Source organism: Macrotis lagotis, chromosome 1 (assembly GCF_037893015.1).
Source record: "Macrotis lagotis isolate mMagLag1 chromosome 1, bilby.v1.9.chrom.fasta, whole genome shotgun sequence".
Classification (NCBI taxonomy): Eukaryota; Metazoa; Chordata; class Mammalia; order Peramelemorphia; family Peramelidae; genus Macrotis; species Macrotis lagotis.
In genome coordinates, this window is record NC_133658.1 from 546475929 (window position 1) to 546503370 (window position 27442).

The 27442-nt window shown below is 35.2% G+C and overlaps 1 pseudogene; it reads left to right on the forward strand.

The window, feature by feature from the left end:
• Positions 1 to 4617: 4617 nt before the first annotated feature.
• The window catches only part of LOC141505272 (forkhead box protein H1 pseudogene), a 57559-nt pseudogene continuing 34734 nt past the window's right edge, over positions 4618 to 27442 (forward strand).

Sequence of the window (27442 nt, forward strand, 5' to 3'; positions counted from 1 at the left end):
GAATCCCCTAGAGAAGGGGATCCAACCTTATAAGTCTTCCAGACTTCATTACCTAAATTAGCTTTAAGGACCATGGTCATCCCCATCCTATGGCTTCATCATGTTTTCAGCTCAATCATGGATTGAACCAACTTTGAAGTGCAATTTGTCCAAGGTCACATAGAAGGTGAGTCCAGGGCTCCAGTAAGTATACCTTTCATTACCAAAAGTCACCTCCATTATCTACTTCCTCAAGAATAGAGGATTTATGGGGGCGGCTAGGCGGTGCAGTGGATAAAGCACCAGCCCTGGAGTCAGTCAGGAGTACCTGGGTTCAAATCCGGTCTCAGACACTTAATAATTACCTGGCTGTTTGGCCTTGGCTAAGCCACTTAACCCCATTGCCTTGCAAAAAAACTAAAAAAAATAGAGGATTTATATTTATAAGATCATAGATTTAGAGCTTGGAGGAATCTTAAAGGTCCCTTAGTCCAATCACAAAATTTTGCAAGTGGGAAAAATGAGACCCATGGAAGTGTAATGATTTGCTATGTTATTATAGATTATAAATTTGAACCCAGATTCTCTGACCCTAACTCTGACACAACTTCCATTATGCCACACTGCTTTTCAGCTTTATCGTAAATTATAATGATGATAAAAAGATAGGATTCAGTCCTTCTTGCTTGCTGGTACACCTCCATTAGCTAAAACCTGGAAAATGTCAAGAGTAGGTGTAAAATCTTCGCAGACATTGCAATATAAGAAGCCAGCTTAGAATGTTTACTCAAACTACAAGCCACTGGGAAATTGGTTAGTAAAAGAATGTCACTGGCAAGACAGTGGAAGTAGGATAAAAATGAAGTGAATAAAGAATAATAAACCAGTCAACTGAGAATTTTATATGCTTGGCCCTGATACTAAGTAGCTATGTGTCTTTGAGCAAGTTGTTATGCATCCATGGGCTTCCATTTCTTCTTCTGTAAAATGGATATGAAACTAGATGATGACTGATTCTATGAATTGGAAAATCAGAAATTGACTTATTCATATACATTATCTAACTTATTCATTTCTTATCCATTTTATATCTACATTGTGCATTATTTATATATAATGCAGTCTTAGTAAAACTAAAATTAATATAGAATCCTTTCTTCCATTTCAGTAGAGTAGCTAGAGTTGAAGGTACTCTTTGAAGGTACTAGATTTTAAATAGGTCTTGATATTTTCTAGGTTTTAGGAAATGGAGGTGTACCAATATATATCCATTCAAAACTGTAGTGTATAAGCCCCCAGTGAAGTGTTTACTTTTACTAATCAGCCAAAGGACACAATTTAACCAAAGCAAAGGCATTTAATAAAGTAATAGTAAATGCCAATAGAACACTGGGAACAGAGGGCCCCAAAGTGAGAAGGTAAGCTGCAGTACAGATAAGACATATTTTTATATCACTTTAAAGTATACTAAGACCTTTCTTCACAATATTTTTGAGTGTTAGTGGTATTACTATCAACATTTTACAGGTTAAAAAATTGAAGATGAAAAAAGCTTTGTTGTTTGTCCAAGATTAGTGCTAGAGATAGCATCTCTCTGCCACTTGCTAATTGTGTGGCTTTGAGCTAGTCACTGCATTTCTTTGGCCTGAGATGTCTTATCTGTAATCTGAAGAAATTTGAACTGGGTCATTTTCATGGTCCCTTCTAGATCTAAATCCTTTGATCCCCTAAACCCAAGTATTTTTTTCTAGTATATCACACCACACTCCACTTTTTAAAAACAGTCTACCAAAATAATATTCTTAACTCACATTTCATTCAGATAAAAACAGTTTGGAAGACTCTGACTTAAGAATTGGCTCAAAATTCAATGCCTTACTCCATTTTGGGTTTCTTATGTCAAGAGGTGTAATGGTGAATTAGTCTCTGACATTGCTGGGATCCAAGGTTAACTAATATACAATCTCATTTTCCTAAACCATGCAAAAACTTAGTTTATGTTCCCCAAAGGAGATCTGGCCACTCAATACCTTAGAACCACAGGAGAGTAGTATTGGATTGAGGAGGACCTGAGTTTTTACCATGGGGGCTTTTTAATCACAATATTTATGATTAATATTTGCTCCCAACTAGAGTATTCCTATAGAAACATCATAATTTTTTCCCTGGTTCTACTCTAGGGGTATTTACTCTCCTCTTGCAAGTAACAGAAGATACTTAGATATATGAATTTTAATATAATTTATTATAATGCATATATGTAAGAAGAGGAAGCTTCTGGCAACTCCTAGCTCACCATAGGCACTTTTGTCAAGTAATCAAATCATGAATGGTTTTAACTGCCAAACAAATCTTGTTTTGCTTTGACTTTGTTCCAAGAGATAATAGGGAGCAACCTGAATTTTTGGAGCAGTTATTCTTTCCACCTTCTATCTTTCCCCAGCATCTTCTGGAAAACTTCGTCCTCCTTGTTGTATTTCCAATAATCTCTACTTGATAAATGTTGTGGGAATATACCCTAAATCCACAGCATAATGGAAAAGCAAATACTTTCATAGAAGATCCCATTTCTCTCAGAGTTTTCTGTACTTGTTAATTGTATTAGGAAGTCACCATTTAAGAATGGTCACATTCTGGAATTAGTTTTAGCAGCCATGGCTCTACAAAACAATGCAGTGATGTGCAGAGATCATGGACCCAATGGTTAGGAAATATTATAACTTTTGTGTCTGAAGTTCTAAAGAATTTAAATGTTCTTTGGAGAATTTTTCGCACTCCCAGCTCAAATTTAGACCCATATCACCTTTTATCTGAACTGTTGCAATAGTCTTCTAAGTGGTCTCTGTTTTCATTCTCTCACCTTTCCATCCTCCATTTGACTAAGATATTAGCATAGTTAAAAACATGAAAGTGTCACTGCCCTGCTTGAGAAATTCAAGTAACTCCCTATTACTGCAACAACAACCCCCCCCCACCCGCAACAACTTTTCACTAATTAAAACCTTTCACAAGCAGACTCCAGTATCAATTTGATTTTCTGGGCTTACTGCAAATTAAATTGCACAGATTCTTGCCCTTTAAGGTTCAGCCAAATCTCCCTAATTGCTGATCCTTGTATCCAATATTCCATCTCCTGTTTCTGTGCTTTGGCCAAGGCTTCCCTCCAGTCTGAAACACATTCCTTTTCCACCTTTATCTCAAAAAATTCCCAGTTTCCTTCAAAACTCATCTCAAGTTCTACTTTCAACATGACACCTTTCTTCATCCTCTCCATATACTAGTGCCCTTCAAGTTACTTTTTGTATTTTTTATTTAACTTTTTAGGTGCATGTTGTTTTTTTCCCCCACGTAAAATAATAAAATCTTTTAAGACAAGGACTGTTTTTATTTTTGTCTTTTTTACCTTTAGAACCTATTAAATGTCTGGTTCCATTCCAGCACTTTTTAAATTGTTTACTGAATTTAATTTAGTACCCATTTAGAAAATCTAGGAAAATCACTACCTGGGTATCTCTAATTCTCTTTTGGAGGTAAGGATAAAAACGTTTTGAAAACTAAATAAAACCCAAAAATTGAACTCTCAGAAAATAAAGATATATTTCATTGTGCTATACCCAGCTATTTGTAATCAGTACCATGCCAGAATTCCATCCTGAAATTCTTTTTCATTGATTGCAGGAGTCAGTTTGGTTTTGGTACTATCCTGGAGCAAGCTCTCCTTGCCATGGTTCCACAGCTCAGGAGATAGTATCCAGCATCATTTTTCTGACCAGTTCATTTGTAGTCGCAATTATAAGAGGAATGTTTGATATTCTTTTTATGATCATGTCAGTCATGGGCTATCATACAGTCTTTGTACTACTTCGTACTACTTTGTACTACTCTCTACCCACCTTGTTGTGGTAGCAACACCACCTCTTGGCAATTGAGTTAGAACTTGCAGGGATACCTATCCACTGATAAATGGATAAATAAGTTGTGATATACAAATGTAATGAAATATTATTATGCTATAAGAAATGATGAGCAGGCATGGTTAGTGTCAGAAAAACCTGGAAAACTTGCATGTACTGATGCAAAGTAAAATGGAGAACAGTGTACAGTACAGGAGAACACTGCACACAGTGTCAGCAATAATGTGCAATGATAAACTATGATTGACTTAGTTTTTCTCAGCAATAAAATGATCCAAGATAAGTCCAAAAGACCTATAATAGAAAATGCTATCCACATTCAGAGAAAGACCTGATAGAATCTGAATACAGATCAAAATATGCTATTTCACTCCACTTTTTGTTTTTTCCTTTTATTTTGTTTTTTTAATAGCATGATGAATATAGATAAATCTTTACATATTTGCACATATATAACCTATGTAAAATTGGCTACTATCTTAGAGAGAGGGGGAGTGAGAAAATTTGGAAATCAAACCTTTATATTAATAAAAATCAATGCTAGAAACACTATCTTTTTATTTATCATGGGTTCATTTTCTCTTATTGAATGGGAAGGCCTTCTTGAGTTTAACATTGTTTAGAGACCCTTGTTATCAGAGGTATAAAAGTCCTAGCCTGTGAGATTGATGTTGGAGGTTTTAAAAGAATTCTTAATTCCCAGTGGGGTACCTTTCTGACCAGCATGGCTATTTCCCAGAGGTAAGAAAAGTGGCTGCTTGTTCTGAATTTTTTTTTATCTTTAGGAATTAGATCCTTTTAATGCTTCATTATTAGTGAAAGCATTTTTATTTCATTTTATGATCTAAAAATACCTTACTGCATTCAACCCTGAGCCTGATACTTAACTAATCAGAGTTAGGACAGTCCAAAAAGTCTTGTTTTCTCTGAAGTTGATCCAGAGAATAGTAATTCTCCTTCCCCCCCTTTCTTTTTCTCCTCTAGGTAGCAATGGCAGGTTCAGATATGAAGACTGAAGATCTCAAGGTCTTTTCTCCTTTAGGATGAATATCCCTCTGCATAAGTAAGTTCTCTGTCTTTCTTGAGAACTGACAAAGCTTTTGATTTATCTCTCTTAAGTCCCAAAGAACCTCTGCAAGCAACTGCATGTCATTAATCAAACACCCTAGACTAAGATGTTTACTAGCCCCAGACACTGGATATAGCACAAACAAGAAAAACTGGCAATGGATCACCCTCTCCCCTGCCCACTAACAGAGCTGTTTGGCTGGAGGTGTGGTCCCTGGAAACAGTTTTGACAAGCTTTCCCAACATTATTACTCAGTTTAAATAAAGTCCATAGCAAATCAAGGAAACTTTTGACATGTACAGAAATATTACTCTTTTCAGAACAATGAGTTTTTTTGTATAAGAAAACTATATAGAGAGGAGAATCCCTCCTCCCCTGATAAAAAAAAATAACAAAGGTATATCATATTTATTTGTATGTCATTAATTTTAGAGATTAAAAGGAAAGTGTGGAGATATCAGGAATTTATGTAATAATATTTCTATTTTGATTATATTGCAGCAAGGGATATTATTTCTATAAGTAACAGCATCACCTTGTTGAAACACTTTGTTCTAAGAGAAACTACCCCAAACTTTTGAACATAGAAAATGAAATTCCAGTTGAAAAAAATGTTCAGATCGCTTCCAGAAAAAAAAACAGCTACTCCAAGTCACAAGGTGATTAAATTTAACAATTAAGTTCAGGAACAACAAATTCTGCAAAGCCACCAGGAACAAGACCTTCAAATATAAAGCAAAAGACATCTGAATAATGCAAGACTAATTTGCAGCATCTGGAAACTATAGGAGAGAATGAAACAATGTATTACAAAAAGCAATGGAGGTGGGGATGCAAGTAACTTCCTTGTAGAATTATACTCAGTTTTGCTGGCTGGATTAATTTTTACTGTAAGTTTGTGTCATTTTTCCTCTGGAACATTGTATTTCAAGTTGTCTGCTGCTTTATAGTGGTGGCTGCTAAATTATATGTGATCCTGACTATGGTTCTACCCTACAAATCTGAGCTTAACCATACATACATGAAAAAGATAGACATTAATTAAAAAAGAAGAGTTTGAAAATTTGGAGGGAAAAAAAGGGGGAAGAAATTATTTTCTTCTTAAATTTACCAAACAGCAGAAATGCAGGAGTGAATAAATGCTGTAGACAAGGACAACAATAGCAAGAGGGACAAAGTAGAAACTAGGAAGATACTTTTTTTCTAAATATACACAAGGAGACAAGATTAAAAGCAGAAATCTGGCAACAGGGAAGTGGGTTCATTATGGACAGAAACTGGCAACCTATCTATAGGTGAATCAGTGCCTTTTTGTGGGACTACATTACAGCATGGAAGTGTACATGAAGTCAGGTAAGGAACAGGGCATGGATAGAAAAGACTGTGTGATGAACCAAGGGAACATGAAGATCAAGCAATGAGAATGGTCCCCAAAAATAGAAGACCTATAGGAATCTCCCAGGTGAGGAGGTTGGAAGAAGAGGGGAATTGAGAGAAAGGAAAGGTCTGACTTTAGAGCTAGGAAAGAGTTCCTCTGATGCATGTTTCTATGAGTAAACAGGGATGGGGATCTTGATATTGTTTGTAGTCTGAGTAATTTGGTTCTTAAAAGTCTACTTATCTTACATGGGAGTGGGGGAGAATTGTTGAAATGGAGAACATGGTCATAGGGAGGAAAACTCAAGACACACATGGGAAAATGATAAATAGGGGAAGGTGTAGATCAGTGTTGGGCTGCATAATCAAGGATTTGGTTAATTAGGGGTCATAAATATGATTGAATAGTGTCTTAGCTAATATCTGAAATAATTGACATTGTTGTGAGAATGAGGAATGATAGAAAAGGGAAATCCATACGGCAAGTCCTATAAGGCAGTGGCAGAAAGCACCTAGAGGAGAGCCTTGAATGGATTCCTTGGAAACTTTGATTATATAAGGAATTGTATTTGGAATAATTATATAAGGAATAAAGAGAAAAGAGAAAGAACAAATTATTAATGATCTAGAGCACAGAGTACCAGTCTAGAGGAAGAGAGGGTAAATAGACCCTTTTGGGAAAGTGTTTCAAAAATTAAATTTGAAATACTAATGAATAAAATTAGCTAAAGGGGAGGAGAGGAAGGGAGAATCTTCTTGATTTACTTAGAAGAAAAAAGGAATACACAACCAGATAAAAGTGGGGGGGGGGATGAACCCCAAAGGGAAAGGGAAAACAAACAAGAAGAGAGAGGAGATTGGAGGTAGGGAGTGGCAAGAGAGTCAGTGGGAGTAAGGTCACCATGAAAGAAAGATTAAAATACCTGAAAGACTATAATACAACAGAAAAAGGGAAAAAATTCATAACTTGAAAATTGCCTAGATCTATTAGAACCAGATGGCAAAGTAGAAATAAAAAATATCCACTGATTATCTCTCAAAAGACAACCCAAAATGAAAAATTACAAGGAACATGATAACCAAAATCAAGAGCTTATTGTCAAAGAAAAAGTACTGCAAGCATCTAGAAATAAAGAATTCAAATATCAAGGAGCCACAGTCAGGATAACATATAATTTAGAAGCCATAGCTATAGAACTGTAGAGAGCTTGTAATACAATATTCCACAAGGAAAAGGAAATGAATTTATGTTAATAAATGTATAAATAAAATAAACTTATCCAGCAAAATAAATATAATCCTATAAGAAAAAAAATAAATAGTTTTGGTATTACCTGTTTTTTTAAAAATATTTTATTTTTCCAAGTACATATGATAGTTTTCAACAATTATTTTTATAAGGTTTTGAGTTTCACATTTTTCTCCCTCCCTTCCCTCCCCCAACAGAAAGCAAATATAAGTTATACATGTATAAGCATGCTAAACATAGATTCATATCAATCATGTTATGAAAGAGGAATCAAATTAAAATGGAAAAAATTAGAGAAAAAAACATAATACATAAGTCAACTTTTAAAAATTGAAGATATTAACCTTTGTTCTTCATTTAAACTCCATAGTCTTTCTCTGGATATGGACGGTATTTTCCATCACAAGTCTTTTAGAATTGTCTTTAATTATTGTGCTACTGAAATGAGTAATTCCATCATAGTTGATCATCACACAGTGTTGATGTTAATGTATAAAATGTCCTCCTGCTGGTTCTGCTCACTTCACTCAGCATCAATTCATACACATCTTTCCAGACTTTTCTGTCCCATCCCTCATGATTTCTTATAGAACAATAATATTCCATCACAATCACATGCCACTCAATCACATTCACAGACCACAATTTGTTCAGTCATTCACCAATTGATAGGCATCTCTTCAAATTCATTGCCACTCCAGTAAGAGCTATTATAAATAGTCTTGTACATATAGGATTTTTACCCTTTTTTGTGACTGTTCTGGGATACAGACCTAGTAGTGGTATGACTAGATCCAAGGGTATGTACAATTTTATCGCCCTTTGGTAATTCCAAATTGCTATCCAAAAATTCTAGATCAGTTCACAAGTCTATCAACAATGCAGTAGTATCCTCATTTTCCCCAACCCTGTCAACATTGATCATTTTCCTTTTTCTTTTTTTTTGGTCAGTCTGATAGGTGTGAGGTAGTACTTCAGTTTTTTTAATTTACATTTCTCTAATCAAAACTTATTTAGAGTATTTTTCATATGACTATGGATAACTTTAATTTCTTCAACTGAGAATTATCTTTTTATGTCCTTTGATCATTTATCAATTGGGGAATAACTTGTATTCTTATAAATTTAACTCGGGTCTCCATATAGAAAAAAATAAACTTTTGACAAACAGAGGACTCCCAAGCAATTCTGATGAAAATATATTAAAGAAAACTTTAAAGTTCAAATACAAGAATAAAGGGAAACATAAGAAGGTAAATATAAATGAACAACAATAATGAACTAAATAAGTATAAATTTCTGACATTTTATTATGGGGAGATGATATATGTGAACTCTATCATCATCAAAGATCATAGAAGTCTAACTAGATAAAGTCTGCAAGTATTGGTGATATGTCTTAAGAGTTTTTTTTTTACCAGGCTATGGGGTTAAGTGGTTTGCCTAGGGTCACTCAGCTAGTAAGTGCCAAATGTTTGAGGTCATATTTGAACTCAGGTCCTCCTGACTTCAGTGCCAGTGTTCTATACACTGTGCCGCCTAGCCACCCCATGTCTTAGGAGTCTTAAGGAAAGAATAGAAAGAAAGAGGAAGAGTCATATATTGGGAGGAGGAAGATGGAAATGAAGTATCTCTATAATTCACATGTAGATTCACAAAAAAAAACTATATAATCAAGGAAGAGGAGGAAGGGGGTTAACACTGGAACTTCATTCTTGTCTGAACATTTGGAAAGAAGGAAGAAAAAGAGAGAGAGAGAGAGAGAGAGAGAGAGAGAGAGAGAGAGAGAGAGAGAGAGAGAGTTGAGCAAGAAATACATTTCAGGGCAGCCAGGTGGCCCAGTGGATAGAAAAACTGACCCTAGAGTCAGGAGGATCTGAGTTCAAATTTGACCTCAGACACTTACTAGGTCATATGAACTCTATGACCCTGGGCAAGACACTTAATCCCAATTGTCTCCATAAGAAACTCCAAAACAAACCAAAAAAAATATACATTTAACTCCACCGGAATACAAGAGGGAAAGAGGAGAAGGAGAGAGTATTAGAGGGAGATAAAATTAAGGGAGGAATTAAATTCTAAAGATATACAAAAATGTTTATAGCCTTTTTGAAGGGGTATCCATACAATGAGAAACCGATAAATAAGCTAAAGTATAAATGTGATGAACTACTGTTATGCTCTTATCAGAGCACTGACAAAAATAAAATACATTTCACTCTATAGTAATATAGGAGGGAAAGAATAGAAGGAGAGAAAATTAGAGTATTTAGAATTAGTAATTAGAATTTGTAAAATTAAGGGAAGAATTAGTCCTAAGCAAAAAAAAATTCTTAAGTTGTACAAAAATAAACAGTCATGCACCCTAAAAACACAATTGTATAGCAAACACACATATATGGTTATTTACACTAATTTCCAACATGTAACTTTCAAATATACCTGTAGTGTTCCTTGCCACCTTTGGTACTTGCAAGGATATATAGATGCTGGATGCTGTTAGTGCAAACAGTGCAAAAAGACAATGTCTGAAGCAAAAACTCAGTGATACTTGACTACTTTCACCCTAATTGGTAATCTTTGGTCCTAATAAGAAACTCTGGATTCATTCAAGCTTTAATTTAATTTAAAATAATTTTCATTTCATTCAAGGTTTCATTTTATTCGGATTCATTTGAAGTTTAATCCTTGGAATTTCTGCATGAAATCTCTTTGATTCTTGCCCCTACCTACAATTTATACTAGGAACATCCCAATCTGGTCTATGTTGCTCTAAGTACCCTTAGGCTTCCTAGACAAGTATCTGGCCTATTAAAATATCAAAAAAAAAAAAACCAGGACAGGTTTTACTAAATCTGACAAAGTAAACACAAAAAACTCTTGCAAACAGCATAAGATAATGATGTCTTTCTATAGGACTTCTGCCTTCCCCAGAAAACCATTATATTTTCTGAATTTAAAGTATCACATAGGAAAAAGATTCAGAATCCTGAACAGGACTTTACTTTCAAAAATATTTAAATTACATTTACATTTTTAAACATGCAGTCTAGTAATAGTTATTAATCCTGGAAGAAATTTCACAAAGCTTTTTTTTTTGGTGGTCTATATAAAAATTCATATGATAATTTTTCCTTCTAAAGCAGACCAGAATCCAGAAAGTTTGAGAACTACTGGAAAATGTGGCCAGTGCAGCCTAATCATAGAGCTTTTAAAATAAATATGTGTTGAATTGAATTATTAATACAAATATTACAAGAGCATTTAAATTTAAAAGAGAACAAATCTGAGCCCCTAAAGAATTTCCCTGAATTTTTTTTTCTGATAGATTATTACCTCACAAATAACCTTCAAGTTGTTTACATGGCACTAGGGAAAGTGGGGCATATCCAGGAAGTCAAAGAAGACAGCCTTTTCAACATGTATTCTGATAGCAAAGGCAACAGAAGGCAGGTCTCAATATGTCAGCCAAAAAACCAAATATTGTTTACATATCCACCCACTGTTAAATCAGCCTTTGAGTTTCTCTTGTGGCTATCATTCAGAAAACACATGTTATTCTGATTTATTTCTATTCCTCAGATCTTGATTTTATGAGTTTCTACACCCTCCTGTTTTATACTTAAGTCATTTATATCCTATCCTTTGACAATGGAAATAAGCATTTGTACTGTGTATACAAAAATAATAAATCTAAGTATCTGATGGTTGCAGGAATTAGAATTTGCTGAGATTGAATGTGTATGTATTCTATATATCCTGTATATAACCCATGATCTAGGGGTAACCCATCTCCATGCCAAGGCAATTCCTCTTCTTGTACCCCTAATTCCATTCTCTTCTGTTTCTTCTGACAAATACCTTCACCCTACCCCATTACCCTCCTCTCTTTAGTTTTTAAAGTATCCCTATCTCCTGATTTCTTCCCTGATACCTTTGAATATACCCAGGTCTTGGTCACCCTAGTTAGAAAAGAGTTCACCATGCCATCCCCTCAATTTCTTATACAACAGTATGACCATGTCACTTCCCTATTCAATAAACTTCAATGATTCCCTCTCTACTTCAGAACCAAATATAAAATCTTATTTGAGATTCAAAGCCCTTTATAACTTGGTCTCCTCCTGCCTTTCCAGTTTTAAACTTTTAATTAGCATTCTATGTTCCAAGGATCCTGGCCTCCTTCCTGTTCTTTGGATAAGACTATCCATCTCCCAGCTTTGCCTTTTCACTGCCTGGCCCCCATGACTGGAATTTTTTTCTGTCATCATCTTTACCACAAGTCCATAGAGCAAAAAAGCTTTTCCTAGTTCCTCTTCATGCTGGTGCCTTCTCTCTGTTGATCATTTACAATTTATCCTGTAATTTCTTGTTTGTACAACTGCAACATAGTATTGCCATTTTCATGTTGTGAGTTTCTTGAGATCTGATGCTGTTTTTGTATTTTTGTTTTTATTTATTTTTCTTTGATCTCCTATAGTTATCACAGTGTCATACTATGTGTTAGGACACAGACAATAGCCCCCTACCTCTCCTGCCTCTCACCACCAAACCCCTGGACTTCCAACCAATATGGTGGAGAGAAGCCAGGCACTGTTTAACACTCTCCTGGCTTTCTCTCAGGACTGACATGAATCAAGCCTGTTAACAGATTTTGGATCAACAGATCCCACAAAAGAAGAGAGAGAAAATCTTTCAGCAAAGGCTGTCATGGGGAGGAGGGGGAGCATCATACCCAAGACATAGAGCAGAGGCCCAGAGCACTAGCAGCAGGGTGAAGCTTGGGGATTAACATGAGATCACAGTAATGCAAGCAGAAACCTTACTGGTGTGTGGTGGGTGGACTGGGAAAGCTCCAGCATGGCTGATCTGGACACCCATCCAGGCAAGTTTGGCTGGTTTGGATGTTGGCCCAAACCAAGAACCCAAGAGTGATCCCAGAGGAACCCCCTCCCCCACTCACCATAGACGGTCCAGGCTTTCTCCAGTATAAACACAGAAACAGCCCAGGTGTTTACACCTTGCCCCAAGGCTGATTATCCAGAGAAAATCTCAAGAATTTCTAGCCCTGTGGACCAAGCCAAATGACGGGGTTGCAGAGAACAGCCCAGATTCAGCCCCAGGCCTAAGGAGTGGGCTACTGACACCCCCTAAATAGACAATCTAGAGAAAATGCCTGGCACTCCTTACTGGTTGGTCTGAAGTAACCTCCAGGAGTTTTTAATCCCAGTGAGCAAGGCTTCAGAGATTCTCAACACCAAAGATGTATGAACCAGCCCCTCCCTCAACACAAGACTCTGGGGAAAACTAACATTCCAAAATGAAAAAAGGGCACCAAAATCAGGGTCTATTGATTACCTTGGGAGATAAGGATAAAGGTCAAAAAAGGAGGACAAAAGGGATGCTATATATGAAGCTTCAGAATATGAATTGATCTCTAGTCTAGAAAGACTTCTTAGAAGAGATCCAAAAGGAGTTTAAAAATCAAATGGAAAAATTGGGAAAAAAAGAAATGCAAGAGATAATTAATAACTTACAACAAAAAATGACAGAAGAAAACAATTTTTTAAAAAATACAATTGAACAAATGGAGAAAGAAAAGGATTGCCTCAAAAATTCAATTGGGCAAATGGAAAAGGAGGTGCAAGAGGAAAATGAAGAAAATTCTCCTCTAAAAGAAAGATTGGAATCTGTGGAAGCTAATGACTCCATGAGATACCAAATATCTATTAAACAAAATTTTAAAAAATGAAAAAATAGAAGAAAATGTAAAATGTCTCATTGATCAAACAACTGATGTGGAAAATGGATCCAGGAGAGACAAATAAAGAATCATAGGACTACTTGAAAACCTTGATAAAAATAATCTGAACTCTGTACTTCAGGATATAGTTAAGGAGAACTGCCTTGATATCCTGGAACCAGAGGGCAAAATATTCATTGAAAGAATACATCTATCACCTCCTGAAAGGGATACCAAAATGAAAATACCAAAGAATATTGTGACCGAACTCCAGAATTATCAGATCAAGGATAAAATCTTACAAGTGGCCAGAAATAAGCAATTCAAATACCAAGGGGTCATGGTCAGAATTATATAGGAACTGGTTACATCAACATTAAGCAATGGAAGGGCCTGGAATATGGTATTCCAGAGAGCAAGGGAGCATGGATTACAATAAAGAATCCACTATCCAGCAAAAAAGAGCCTTCTCTCTCAGGGAAAAAGATGAACATTTAATGAAATAGATGACTTCAAATATTTCCTGATGAAAAGACTAGAGCTGAACATAAAATTTGATCTTTAAATAGGAGACTCAAGAGATTCATGAAAAGGTAAGTAGGATAGGGAAAAACTGATATCCAATAAGATTAAACTAGTTGCATTCCCACCTGGGAGGAAGAATCTCATAAATCTAATGAAGGGAATATATTTAGGCTGAAAGTATAGATATTCCTGGTATGTTCATGGCTTTGATGGAATAATTTTTTTAAAATTGTTTCATTAAAAAGAAGGGATTGTAAAGAGACAGGAGGAAGGGAGAGGTTGAATGGGGAAAATTACATTTCATGAATATGAGTTTAGAATTTTATCTTACTTTTCAAGTATTAGGAAGGGGTTATTGAGGGAAGGAAGAAAAGGGAAAAGGGAAAGGGGAAAGAAAAAGAAGGGTGGTAGATGGAAGTGCCTAGACACATTTTAAGGGAGGCAATCAAAATACTGAGGAGGAGGGATAAGGTGAAAGAAGGGGGAAAATTACAAAGGGAGAGGAGATAGCCTAGAGGGCAATAAAGGGTTAGTAATTATAACTTTGAATGTGAATGGGATGAACTCTCCCATAAAAGGTAAGCAGATAGCAGAGTGTATTGAAAACCAAAACTCCACAATATGCTGCTTACAAGAAATGCATTTGAAGCAGAGAAATACTTACAGAGGAAAGGTAAAAGAATGAAGCAGAATTTATGGTACTTCAGTTGAAGTGAAAAAAGCAGGGATGGCAATCCTTATCTCAGACAAAGTAGTTGCAAAAATAGATATTATTAAAAGTGATAAGGTAGAAAACTATATCCTCTTAAAAGGTACCATAGACAATGAAGAAATTTCAATACTAAATATGTATGCACCAAGCAATATAGTCCAAATACTTAAAGGAGAAACTAAGTGAGTTACAGGAAGACATAGAGAGCAAAACTCTCCTGATGGGGACCTCATCGTCCCTCTATAAGAATTAGGTAAATCTATCATAATATAATCAAGAAGGAAGTTAAGGAGATGAATAGAATATTAGAAAACTTAGATATGATAGATCTCTGAAGAAAATTGAATGGGGATAGAAAGGAATATACCTTTTTCTCCAGTATTACAGAAAAACACCATGTATTAGGGCACTAAAACCTCATAATCAAGCTCAGAAAGGCAGAAAATATGGAATGTCTCCTTTTCAAACCATAATGCAATAAAGGACCAGGGAAAGATCTAAAACTAATTGGAAACTAAACCTACTTTTAAAGAATGAGTGTATCAAACAACAAATCATAGAAAGAATTAATGGTATAATCCAAAATGATGACAGTAATTAAACAACATACCAAAATTAATGGGATATAGCCAAAACAGTTATTAGTGGATGAATTATATATCTCTAAAACCTTATGTGGATAAAATAGAAACAGAGGAGATCAATAAATTGAGCACACAACTAAAAAAGTTAGAGAAAGAACCATTTAAAAACCCCCAATTGAATACCAAATTAGAAATTTTGAGAATTAAAAGTGCAATTAATAAAATCAAAAGCAAGAAAATTATTAAACTAATAAATAAAACCAAGCGTTGGTTTTAGATTAAACCAATAAAATAGATAAAGCTTTGGTTAATTTGATTTTTTTTTAGGTTTTTGCAAGGTAAATGAGGTTAAGTGGCTTGCCAAAGACCACAAAGCTAGGTAATTATTAAATGTCTAAGGCCAGATTTGAACTCAGGCACTCCTGACTCCAGGACCAGTGCTCTATCCACTGAGCCACCTAGCTGCTCCTGGTTAATTTGATTTTAAAAAAGAAAGAAGAAAACCATAACTGGTATCAAAAATGAAAAAGGTGAATTTATCACCAATTAGAAGGAAATTAAAGTAATAATTCAGAAATATTTTGCCCAATTGTATGCCAATAAATTTGATAATCTAAGTGAAATGGATGGATATTTACAAAAATATGAATTGCCCAGGTAAAAAGAGGAAATTATATACTTAAGTAACCCTATCTCAGAAAAAGAAATTCAATAATCATTAATGAATTCCTAAGAAAAAGATTCCAGGATCAGATGAATTCATAAATGAATTCTGTCAAACATTCAAGCAACAATTAGTTCCAATTCTATCTAAACTATCTGAAAAAATAGGTGAAGAAGGGGGTCTGCCAAATTCCTTCTATGACAACAATATAGTACTGATACCTAAACCAGGAAGAGTCAAAACAGAGAAAGAAAAATATAGAACAATTTCACCAATGAATATAGATGCAAAAATTTTAAATGACATATTAGTAAACAATAACAGCAAGTTATCACTAGGATAATACACTATGATCAAGCATATTTTTACCAGGAATGTAATATCTATTCAATATTAGGAAAACTATCAGCATAATTGACTATATCAATAATAAACCTAGCAAAAATAATATGATTATCTCAATAAATGCTGGGAAAGCTATTGATAAAATATAGCATCATTCCTCTTAAAAAAGACCACAGAACACAGAAATGAATTGAATGTTCCTTAAAATGATAAACAACATCTATCTAAAACAATCAACAAGCATTATATGTAATGGGAATAAGCTAGAAGCAAGCCCAATAAGATTAGGGATGAAAAGGATGCCCATTATCATCACTACTATTCAATACTGTATTAGAAATGGTAGCTTTAGCAATAAGAGCAGAAAAAGAAATTGAAAGAAAAAGAATTGGTAATGAAGAAAGCAAACTCTCACTCTTTTCAGGTGATATGATGGAATACCTAGAGAACCCTAGAAAATCATCTAAAAAACTACTCAAAACATTTAGCATACAAGTTGCATACAAAATAAACTCACATAAATCCTCAGCATTTCTACATATTACCAACAAGATACAGAAGCAAGAGATAGAAAGAAAAGTCCCATTTAAAATAACTTCAGATAACAGAAAATACTTGAGAATCTATCTGCCAAGGAAGATTTGGAAAGTTCATGAAAACAACTATCAAGCAGATCTAATAATTGGGCAAATATTAATTGCTCTTGGGTAGATCGAACTAATATAATAAAAATGACAATTTTACCTAAATTAAGTTACTTATTTAGTGCCATATCAAACTTCCAAAAATTACTTTAGTGAGCTAGAAAAAAATAGTAAATAAAAACACAAAATCCCTAAGAAAGTCTTGGTCCATAAAGTTAATCAAGTAAAAATCTCCAAAATGAAACTCAGGTTCAAATCATGTCTAGGTTTCCCTAAATGTGAACAATTGATATAACTGTATCCAAATCCTGCAAAGGCACTCAAAGACTAAAATGAGTACTAGATCTGGGATTGACATATGTGTTAGTTTTGTTCTATTTATAGGAATTTCTAAGGTTGGTATTTTTTTGAATGGCTATGACTCTCAACAAAGGTCCCCTTTTACCAATAATCATAATACTTTATACACTTTAAGGTTTGCAAAGCATTTTATAAATTTCTCATTTTATCTACCCAATAGCTTGAGAGGTAAGTGTTATTATTACTATTACATTCTACAGAAGAGGAAACTGAGGCAGACTTTCCCTAACTCCAGGTCTGACACTATTCATATAACCTTGTATTAGTGGGCTTGATATAATGAGATTCATGAACAAGAACAACTTTCCATTAAGATTCCTCTTCAGTTTAGTCTCTGAACCAGGATATTCCCCAGAGCACAGATGAATGTCTTAGTTGAGCATATGGATCCCTACTTTATAGTTTGTTTAATGTTGAACTGTTCACTAAACAGTTATTCCCATGGTCCTATCTGTCATAGAATCTGGCAGGAGTCTGACATGTGCTTGGAAGAATCTTATTTGACAGAAGTTTTTAGGTGGAACTTTTTTTTTATACAAAATCAACTGGCTTTTTTAAATTATGACTCATGAGGATTTTGCTTTTTGTCACTAAATCTTTGAAATGTTTTCTCCCAAGGGCAAAAGAGTGAATATTATGATGCTAGTACCAGAAAATCATCTTTCCTCTCCATGGTTGTAGTGATCCTTTTTAGAACAGGAGCAGTGGCCCTGTAATAGGATATTACTTGTAATCCTTTCTCTCTCTCTGTCCCTGTCTTTCTGTCTGCCTCTGTCTCCTTCTTTCTCTGTCTCTCTTATCTCTTTCTGTCTACTTTTGCTTCTCTCTGTCTCTGGCTGTCTACTCTGTCTGTCTCTATCTCTCTCTCTCTTTCAACTCCCTCTGGAGGAAAGATGACAGGACCAAGGTATAAGGGCTGCAGGGAAGAGGGAGAAAAGTGGCAGTAGCTGTGAGGAGAACACTAGGAAGGATGATGAGCAGTCAGGGGTTGACCCAAGGATGTTATGAAATGAGGCCAAACCATAACCATTGCTGCCGGGAATCAACTGAGTACTTGCAAGATCTATGAATCCTATGCCGGGTGACCAGGTACAGTATCTCCTTTTCATTTCCCCACTTTTCTTTTAATCCACATGCCTGAAAAGGTCCTCTCATAATTCTTTGATAAAAGGGTATATATATGCTGTTTCCTCTCCTTGCCACCTCTGATGGGAACAAAGATTCCCTCATTCCCCCTTGCCTTCCCCCTTCTATAGCATTGCAATAGCTCATTGTAATAAAGAAAAATCTTATTATATGAAATATATGAGCCTATTCCTCCTCTCCTTTTTCTTTCTCCCATTACATTTCCCTTTTATCTATTGACTCCATTTTTACACCACAATATATCTTCAAATTCAGTTTGCTCCCGTGCTTCATCTAAAAAAGTTCCTTCTACCTGCTCTATTAAATGAGAAGGTTCATATGATCATTTTCTATATAGGAATACATGTAGTTCATAATCATTAAGTCCCTCATATTTTCCCCTTCTCCTCCACTCTCTGTGCTTCACCTGAGTCCTGTATTTGAAGATCAAACCTTCTGTTCAGCTCTGGCCATTAAAACAGGAACATTTGAAATTCCCCTGGTTCATTGAAAGTCCATCTTTTTCCCTGGAAGAGGACGTTCAGTTTTGCTGGGTAGTTGATTCTCAGTTGCATTCTGAGCTCTTTTGCCTTCCAGAATATTATAGAGGAGAGGATGGACTATGGGGTGGGGGAGAGTGGTCAGATATAACACATTTTCTTTTTTACTTCTTGCAAGGGACTGGGAGTGGATAGCCTATCCAGGACCATAGGGCTGGGTGGATGATGGGACTAAGGGGTGGTATGTGGGCTCAGGTCCTCTTGGCCCCAGGGCTGGGGATCTGTCTGCTGCGCCACTCAGCTACCCTACAGCAGAGACAGAGTGAAAGGAGAGAAAATCTAGTTCATGGTAGTATAGAAGTACGAATGGAGGAAGTTGCAATCAGCAATGGCAACAGTGGAAAAATATGGAAGTAACTTTTGTGATGGACTTATCATAAAGAATATGATCCACCGCTACAGATCTGGTGGTTTTGGAACACAGACTGAAGCACATTTTTTATTATTATTATTATTTTGGGGGGGGTTGCAGGGCAAATGGGGCTGGGTGCCCTGCCTGGGGCCGCACAGCTGAGTGATTGTTGGGTGTCTGGAACTGGATTTGGGCTTAGGTGCTCCTGGCTCCAGGGCTGGTGCTCCATCCACTGTGCAACTTGGCCATACCTACAATTATTATTATTATTATTATTATTATTATTATTATTATTATTGTTATTGTTATTATTATTATTATTTTATTTTAATTTTTTTCTCTCCCCTTTACTTTATCCCTCATGTGGAGCTATATTTTTGGCAGGAGGGGTATTATATTTATTCTTAAACAAGAATATTTTAGTAATGTATAAAAAATTATTTGTACAAAATAAGAATAAACAAACAAACAAATAAATAAATAAATGAAAAAATAAAAAAAAATTTTAAAAGGGTGTAGATATTCCTAAGGTTCACATGGAAGAATTGGGAAGGTGCTGAGCAAAAAAATCCAACAAGAAATATCCTAAGGGTTGGGGACCTAAGCTAAAACAGTAAATACTAGATTTCATATTCTATAATTTGAACAATACTTCATTTCTAAAGAGTGATCCAAGTCATGAAAGGAATTTTACATGTGTGAGTTTTATGTTGGAAGTAGGGAAATTCTTCTGAGCTTGTTCAGATGGTCTGAAGTAGTCTATCTAAGGATCTATCCCCTAGGGCAATATAGAAAATTGTAATTGCTTTGGAATCCATTCCAAAGTACTCCTAAACTATGAGGATTTCCTTTAGATTTTTCCCCTAAAAATGGCACGTTAAATCATATGGAGAATAGGAATGGGCTGGAAATTGGTCTCACCAGGAAGGTGGGTAATAACCACTTCCTATTAATCAAGAGATGCTTGCCTTCAAGACCCTCCTTTGTTCATTGTTTAGACATAATTTGGAAATTTTGAATGCTTGTAGGTGAACTGAGTTAAATACTCTATCTAACAGTTAGCCAAATTCAGTGTTTTCCAGATTTATCTAGGTGGGCGGGACAAAAAATGGGCTATATAGAGTTGGTATTTTTGATATATCTCAAATTTTGTACCCAAACTAGATATCTTTGGTCACAAGTAGGAAAGAAAAGGAGGGAAATTAAGAACTTACTATGTGCAAGGAAATATGCTAAGTATTTCACAAATATCTCATTTGCTATTTAGCATGACCTTTGGAAGTAAGCAATTATTATCCCCATTTAATAGAAGCAGAAACTGAGACAGACAAGACATTAGATTCTTGTCCAGAGGTCCCAAAGCTAGTGTCAGAGGATGTACTCAGGTCTTCCTAATTTCAGGTCTAGCTCTCCATCCTTTGTATCACTTAGCTGATTAACTGGATTACATATATAATTGGTCAGGTCCAGCTGCTGCCTAAGACTCTTTTTGTATCCCCAGAGTTTATCATATTGCCTATCACCTAGTAGGCATTTAATAAATGTTTAGTGATTATTGACTGAAAAATATATCCAGAACACACTTTTAAATTTAATCTGCATCATTAATGCTTTCCCTATCACTTTATTGTCTAGACAATCAACAAAACAAATCATGCACTAATTTGTAATTTCTAAGACATAACTCCTCACAAGGAAAATATAACAATCTGCTTTAAAAGGTCATTTTGAGCTGGCATCAGCAAATTTCTGTAAAGCATATTCAAAACAAGTGTACACTTTTTTTTTTCCCTGAAAAAAGAATTTCTGTTTTCTGATGAATTCATTGGGAGATGGTGAATTAAAAAGTTTAAGATGATTTCTATTATTAGGCAGGCAGACAATAAGCCTTTTATTAAGCATGTCAGGTCATAGTTCTGGTCATACAAATATGAGGAAAAACAGCAACAGTCCCTTCCCTCAAGGAATATACATTCTAATAACTATATATAATGGAGCATGATAACGGAAGGGTGAGATAGTTTTCCCTATACCATGAAGATGAGGAAACTGATAATTGACTAAGTTGAAGACTTTGCAAGTAGGTTGGCAAATTATACCTAAACTAAAGAACTGAGACATAACCTAAGTGATTAAGAGAAACTGAAAGATACTGAGCTGTGCATGTAGGTCTAGCTAGTTCCATGATTAAAGTAATTTTAGTGTTTAAAACGCTGAATAAATTAGGTACCTCTTTAGGTGATGGGATAATTCACACCTGGTTTACAGCTTACTAACAATACCATGTTTTAAAAGAAAAGTCACAATGAGAGTTGATATTCTAGGACCACATTGGTCTTTTAAACTTCCCTAGTGTTCTGCATATAATCAATGTTTGAACTGAATAGAGTTGCAGATCTTCAGTAAAGATGTAGTGATGCTTTTCTTCAAGCATCTGTGCTGAATTTAATGTGAAAGGAAATAGAATATGAATTGATTGATCCTATGAAACTAGGAAAAAGTTAACTCAATTTGAATATTTAAATTAATTTTTAATTATACTTAGAAGGAATCCTTCAAATGTTTTCCCAGAAGGATCTATAAAAATCTACTTAATTCCTATTTCACTGAACACCTGAATAAGTCTCAAGAATTGAATGGTAAATTATGACATTTGGACAAAAGCTACTAAATCCTCCATCTGCTCCATTTTCCTGTGAATTCTATGTTGAATATAATTTTCTTGAATTCATTTCCCCATATTTTTATAGATAATGTCTTAAAATATGAATATGGATTTTTTTTCTTTAGGACATTTGTGGCTGGGTGATTCAGTGAATAAAATACAGGGCCTGAAATGTATCTTTATCTTCAAATCTGGCCTCAGATACTCTATTTCCCTCAGTTTCCTCTTTTGTAAAATGAGCTGGGGATGGAAATGACAAACCACTTTAGTTTCTTTGCAAAGAAAACCCCAAATATGGCTAGAGCACCAACCCCAGAGCCTGGAGGACTTGCATTCGAATCCATCCTCAGACACTTAATAATTACCTAGCTGGGTGACATTGGGCAAGTCACTTAATGCCACTGCCTTAAAAAAGAAAAGAAAAGAAAAAAGAAAATTTAAAAAAAGAAAACCCCAATGCGGGGGTCAAAAAGAGTCAGACACAACTGAAACAACTAAACAACAACCATGCTTTCTGCTGTTCATTTAACACAGAAATACTCTAATAATCACAGATCTTTTCAGTGATTACCAATGATCTTTTAATTATCCAGAACAAATAGACTTTTCTTGGTCTTATTTGGTCTTTTTTTGTTGTTATAATACATGATTGTATTGACGATCTCCTCCTGGATACTCTCTTCTCTGTGATACTCTTATGGTTCTACTCTTCCTTGGTTGGTCTTCTGCCTGTCTGACTGCTGGTTTTCAGTCTCCTTCTTTAGATTTTAATTCATGTCACACTCCCTACATGTGGTTATCCCCCAACATTCCATACTGGGTTCTCCTCTTTCTTTCTCTCCCCTCTTTATTACTTATTAGACAACTAGATGAAATAGTCAATGTAGTTTCAACTTCAAATACAAATAGTTCCCCGAGGGTCATGTACTGACTTAGAAAACCACAAATGAGCATTATCTATTTTTCAAAGCATTTTTTTTAGTTTTTGCAAGGCAAATGGGGTTAAGTGGCTTGCCTAAGGCCACACAGCTAGGTAATTATTTAGTGTCTGAGGCCAGATTTGAACCCAGGTACTCCTGACTCCAAGGCCAGTGCTTTATCCACTATGCCACTTAGCCACCCCTTTCAGAGTATTTTTATTCATTTTGTAAACATTTTTCAGTTACATTTTAACCTGGAACAGAAAGTATTTGGAAGTTTTGTGTGCCGCTTTCCTCAGTATTGAGTTTAACATCACTGGAATAGTAGATCAAGCAATGAATGGGTTATGGTCTGTAAAATATAACTTCAAATCCTGTCTCAAATATTTACTACTTTTGTGATCCTGGGTAAGTCATAAGTCTCATAAACTGTGTCATCTAGAATATAACTGAGTCAGTTGAGTCCACCCTCAGTTTTCTCAACTGTAAAATGGGACTTTGTTAATCAGTCATTTAAATCATATTCAAATCTTCCTTTTTTTCATTTCATTTTATTTGGTTTTTACAAGGCAATGGGGTTAAGTGACTTGCCCAAGGTCACACAGCTAGGTGATGTGTCTGAGGTCATATTTGAACTCAGATGCTCCTGACTCCAGGGCTAATGCTCTATCCACTGTACCACCTAGCTACTATTTGGTATTTTCTTGGCAAAGATACTAGGAATGGTTTGTAATTTCCTTTTACAACTCATTTTACAAATGAGGAAACTGAGGTAAATAGAATTGTGACTTGCCCAGGGTCACACAGCTAGTAAGTGTCTAAGATCAGATTTAAATTCTGACTTCAGGCCCAGAATACTATCCACTTCATCACCTAGCTACCCAAGATGGGAATAAATAATAATAATAGTAACTATTGCACTGGGTTGTTATATGGGTCAAACAAGATAATATATGTAAAGGAGGAAGAGGAAGTGTTAGTAGTGATAGAGGGGAAGGAGGAGGAGGAGGAAGAGGAGGAATCTCTCAAATGTCTATGAGTTCTGATTATTCCTAGATCTATATATCTAGCAATATTTTTCCTGTGTCTAGTCACATCTCAAAGTGAATTCCTACAAGCATTTTAAACTCAACATGTCAAGCAAGACTCATTATGTTTCTCCCAAAATTCACATTTCTTTTCAACTTGACTGTGTTAAGGATACCACAATCCATCTAGTAATTCAGAAATAGAATGTCAGCATCATCCCTGAATTCTCACTCTAACCCACTCTATATGTCTAATCAGTTGCCAATTCTTATCATTTCAACCTCCCAACATCTCTGCTATAAGTCTACTATTTTCCTCTCATGTAGCCACCAACCTAATTCAGGTATTCATTGCCAGTTATCTGGATTACAATAGTCTTCTAATTGATTTTTCTTCCTCATATTTCCTCCCACCCCATCTGGTCCCATAATGTATAAAAAGTTCAAGAGACATAATTTCTAGGTCATTAACAATTGTATTAATCATACTAGCATATAATCCATTCAATACTTATGTGCTCTTGGAAGAATGAGTTTTCCTAGAGATAGCAATCAACTCTGATTGGTTAACAATTAATGAGAAGAATGTATATTATAATGAGAGGTAGACTTATTCTAATGAAGGGTTAGGGGACCCTGACTTTGATCATGCCATTTATTTCCAAATCATCATCAACCTTGGGCAATTTAGACAAAGGATCTAGTGTCTTCCCTTTCTTCTACTACCTTTCACCTACTTTTCTATATGTCTAGTACAGTATATCTTTTTTACGTACATATTTTTCCCCTTAGTATATAAACTCCTTGAAAGGATAGAAAGATAGATAGATAGATAGATAGATAGATAGATGATAGATAGACATATGTTTGTCCATTCTCTAAGAAGACCATGATGTAAGATGCCATGACAATCACATGAATTGGATTTGAGTGAGGGGTCCTGTGCTAATTCACCAATATTATTTTCTCCTCCAGAGTCATCTGGATCCAGCAGCCAGATATGAATGTGGACACCTAGAGATGGCCCTGGATGTGAGGCAATCAGGGTTAAATGACTTGCCCAAGGTCACAGCTAGTAAGTGTCAAGTGTCTGAGATCCCATCCTCCCTAGCAGCCCCCTAGATAGATAGATAGATAGATAGATAGATAGATAGATAGATAGATAGATCGCCATCAGACAGATAGATAGATAGACAAACAGCAGATAAACAGACAGGTAGATAGGCAGAGAGACAAATTGATAGATCAATAGATAGATATTTACAGGGCTGCTTAAAGCTTTAATCCAAACGAGTTACTCTAACATGGGGATTTCAGATATGCAGGCAAATGAGTGGGGAAAATGTTTAGGTCAGTAGACTTTACAGCAGTTTTTTAATCTTGCTACTCTTACCACCTCTTTAATATCTAGCTTTTGGGCTCATTATGTCTTTCTATAGTTAACATAATTGATTAAAATGCTCTATATAAAATTCTTATTCCAGTGGCATCTATTAGAGACAGTGTTACATCCTGAAGTTTATCATTCATTAGCACTCTGCTTTTTACTTGCTTTTATCCAGACATTTGATTGATATATCTCACTAGACAACCCATATTTTTCAATTTAAAACCATTCATATCTCAAAGCGGCAAATAACTTTTAACACCTAACTCTTGACTTTCATGGACGTAATCTATGAACACATAGAAAATAGGGGCTCTCAAAGATTAGTTGAAGCTCAAACCAGGCTGCTGATAGTAGTCAGGGTGCCTTTTGGTATAGACCATTCCAAGGGATATCCCAAGGAGGGGAGAACAACTGTGTCCAGACTCTTTCCCTTTTTCTAATCATATTGAGTAATGTTTTAATCTCCATCTCTATTATTCTTCCAACTCTGATGATAAGATATTGGACACATCCTTCCCTGGTAGATTGCAATCTGGAACCATCTGAATGGTTTCTTCTTCTACCAATGAAGCCATAGGGCATATAAAAATAGAGAACCACCATGTTTGTATTTTCTTTTTACAAATTATTTCCAAAAAAATCTGATGTAAAGGTTTTTAAAATTTTAATTTAAAAGAATCTTATATAAATTGAAATAAAGTTGTTTATTTTAAATAATTTTATTGATTTCTTTGGTTTTTATGGGATCTTTCTTTCCTATTTTATATTCCTTTCCTCTCCCCCACCCACATTATTCTTTGTAATAATAATAAAAAAAAAGACAAGTCAGCAAAACTACCAATATAAGTCTGGCTATATAAAGCTGGATGGTGCCCAGGCTGGGCCTATAATTAGGAAGACATGAGTTCAAATTAAGTATCAAGTACTTACAAGTTGTGTGACCTAGGGCATGCCATTTAACCTCTTTTTACCTCAGTTTTCTCAACTATAAAACAGGGATAATAATACCAACCTCCCAGGGTTGTTATGAATATCAAATGAGTAAGTAGTTTAACATGTCTGACACTTAACAAATGTTTGTTTTCTTATATCCTTCGAATATGCATCAGAAATATATATATATATATATAATTCTAAAGGAAAGAGATCACAGAAGCCATTTAGTCTAGCCTATACCCAAAAGGAATCCCCACCATAACATAATTGAATCCTCACTATACCTATTTGTGTTAACTTGGATTAAGTTCATACTTGATCTGTTCAATTTTTTGCTTATTAAAATCAGAAACAAGTATCACATTACTAAATCAGTGAAAGTTTTATGCCATTTCCCCATACTTTTCCCAATTAAATTCCATCTTGTGCTATTTATTTTAATCTTTCATAACTTTCAAAACAAAATAATCTTCATTTCCTACAAAGGAGTTTCTTTGGCACCCTCTGTATGTAGTGAGATGCCAGAACAAGGCATATTTTCTCCAAAAGTTCAGAATAGCTTCTTTAAAGATTGACTTTGAAAAAATTTCCTCTGATATTTTAACTTAGCATTTAATTTAACTTCTGTGGAAGTTTGTAGTCAGAATAATGAAATGAGCTTTGGAATTAAAAGAAGAATTTATTTTCAGAGATCTAGAGCATTTAGAAAACTAAAAGACCATCTAGTCCCATTCCCTTTTTTAACAGATGAGAAAACTAAAGACCAGGGAGATTAAATGATTTGTCCCAGGTCACAAAAAGTAATAAGCATCTACCCAGGGCTCTGGACTACAGGATCCAAGCTACTTTACATTGCAGTTCTCAAATAAAATTCTCCTGTAAGGCTTCATCTATAATACTGAGGACAGTGACTGCTGCTTCTCAAAGGCATTATTCATGAGATGCAAGTGCCAGCAGGGGCTATAACAAACTAGAAAAACTTTCAGAAAGAGCCCAGGAACAGATTTCAAGTCTCATGTCTTGTCTAAGGACCAGTTTCACTAAGATCAGAGAAACTCAGAACCAAGTTGACTTCAGGACTATGGATTTTTTGATGTAGCAACTCTGGGAAACCATCTTCCAAGGCACACAGAAGTTTATAATCTGCCTCCATGGAGGATGAAGTTATACAATAATAAACATGACTTCTTGAAAGGCTTAATATGTGGATTCACAGGAAGTATAACCTTACACACACACACACACACACACACACACACACACACACACACACACACACAAACAGACATACTAGCAGTGTT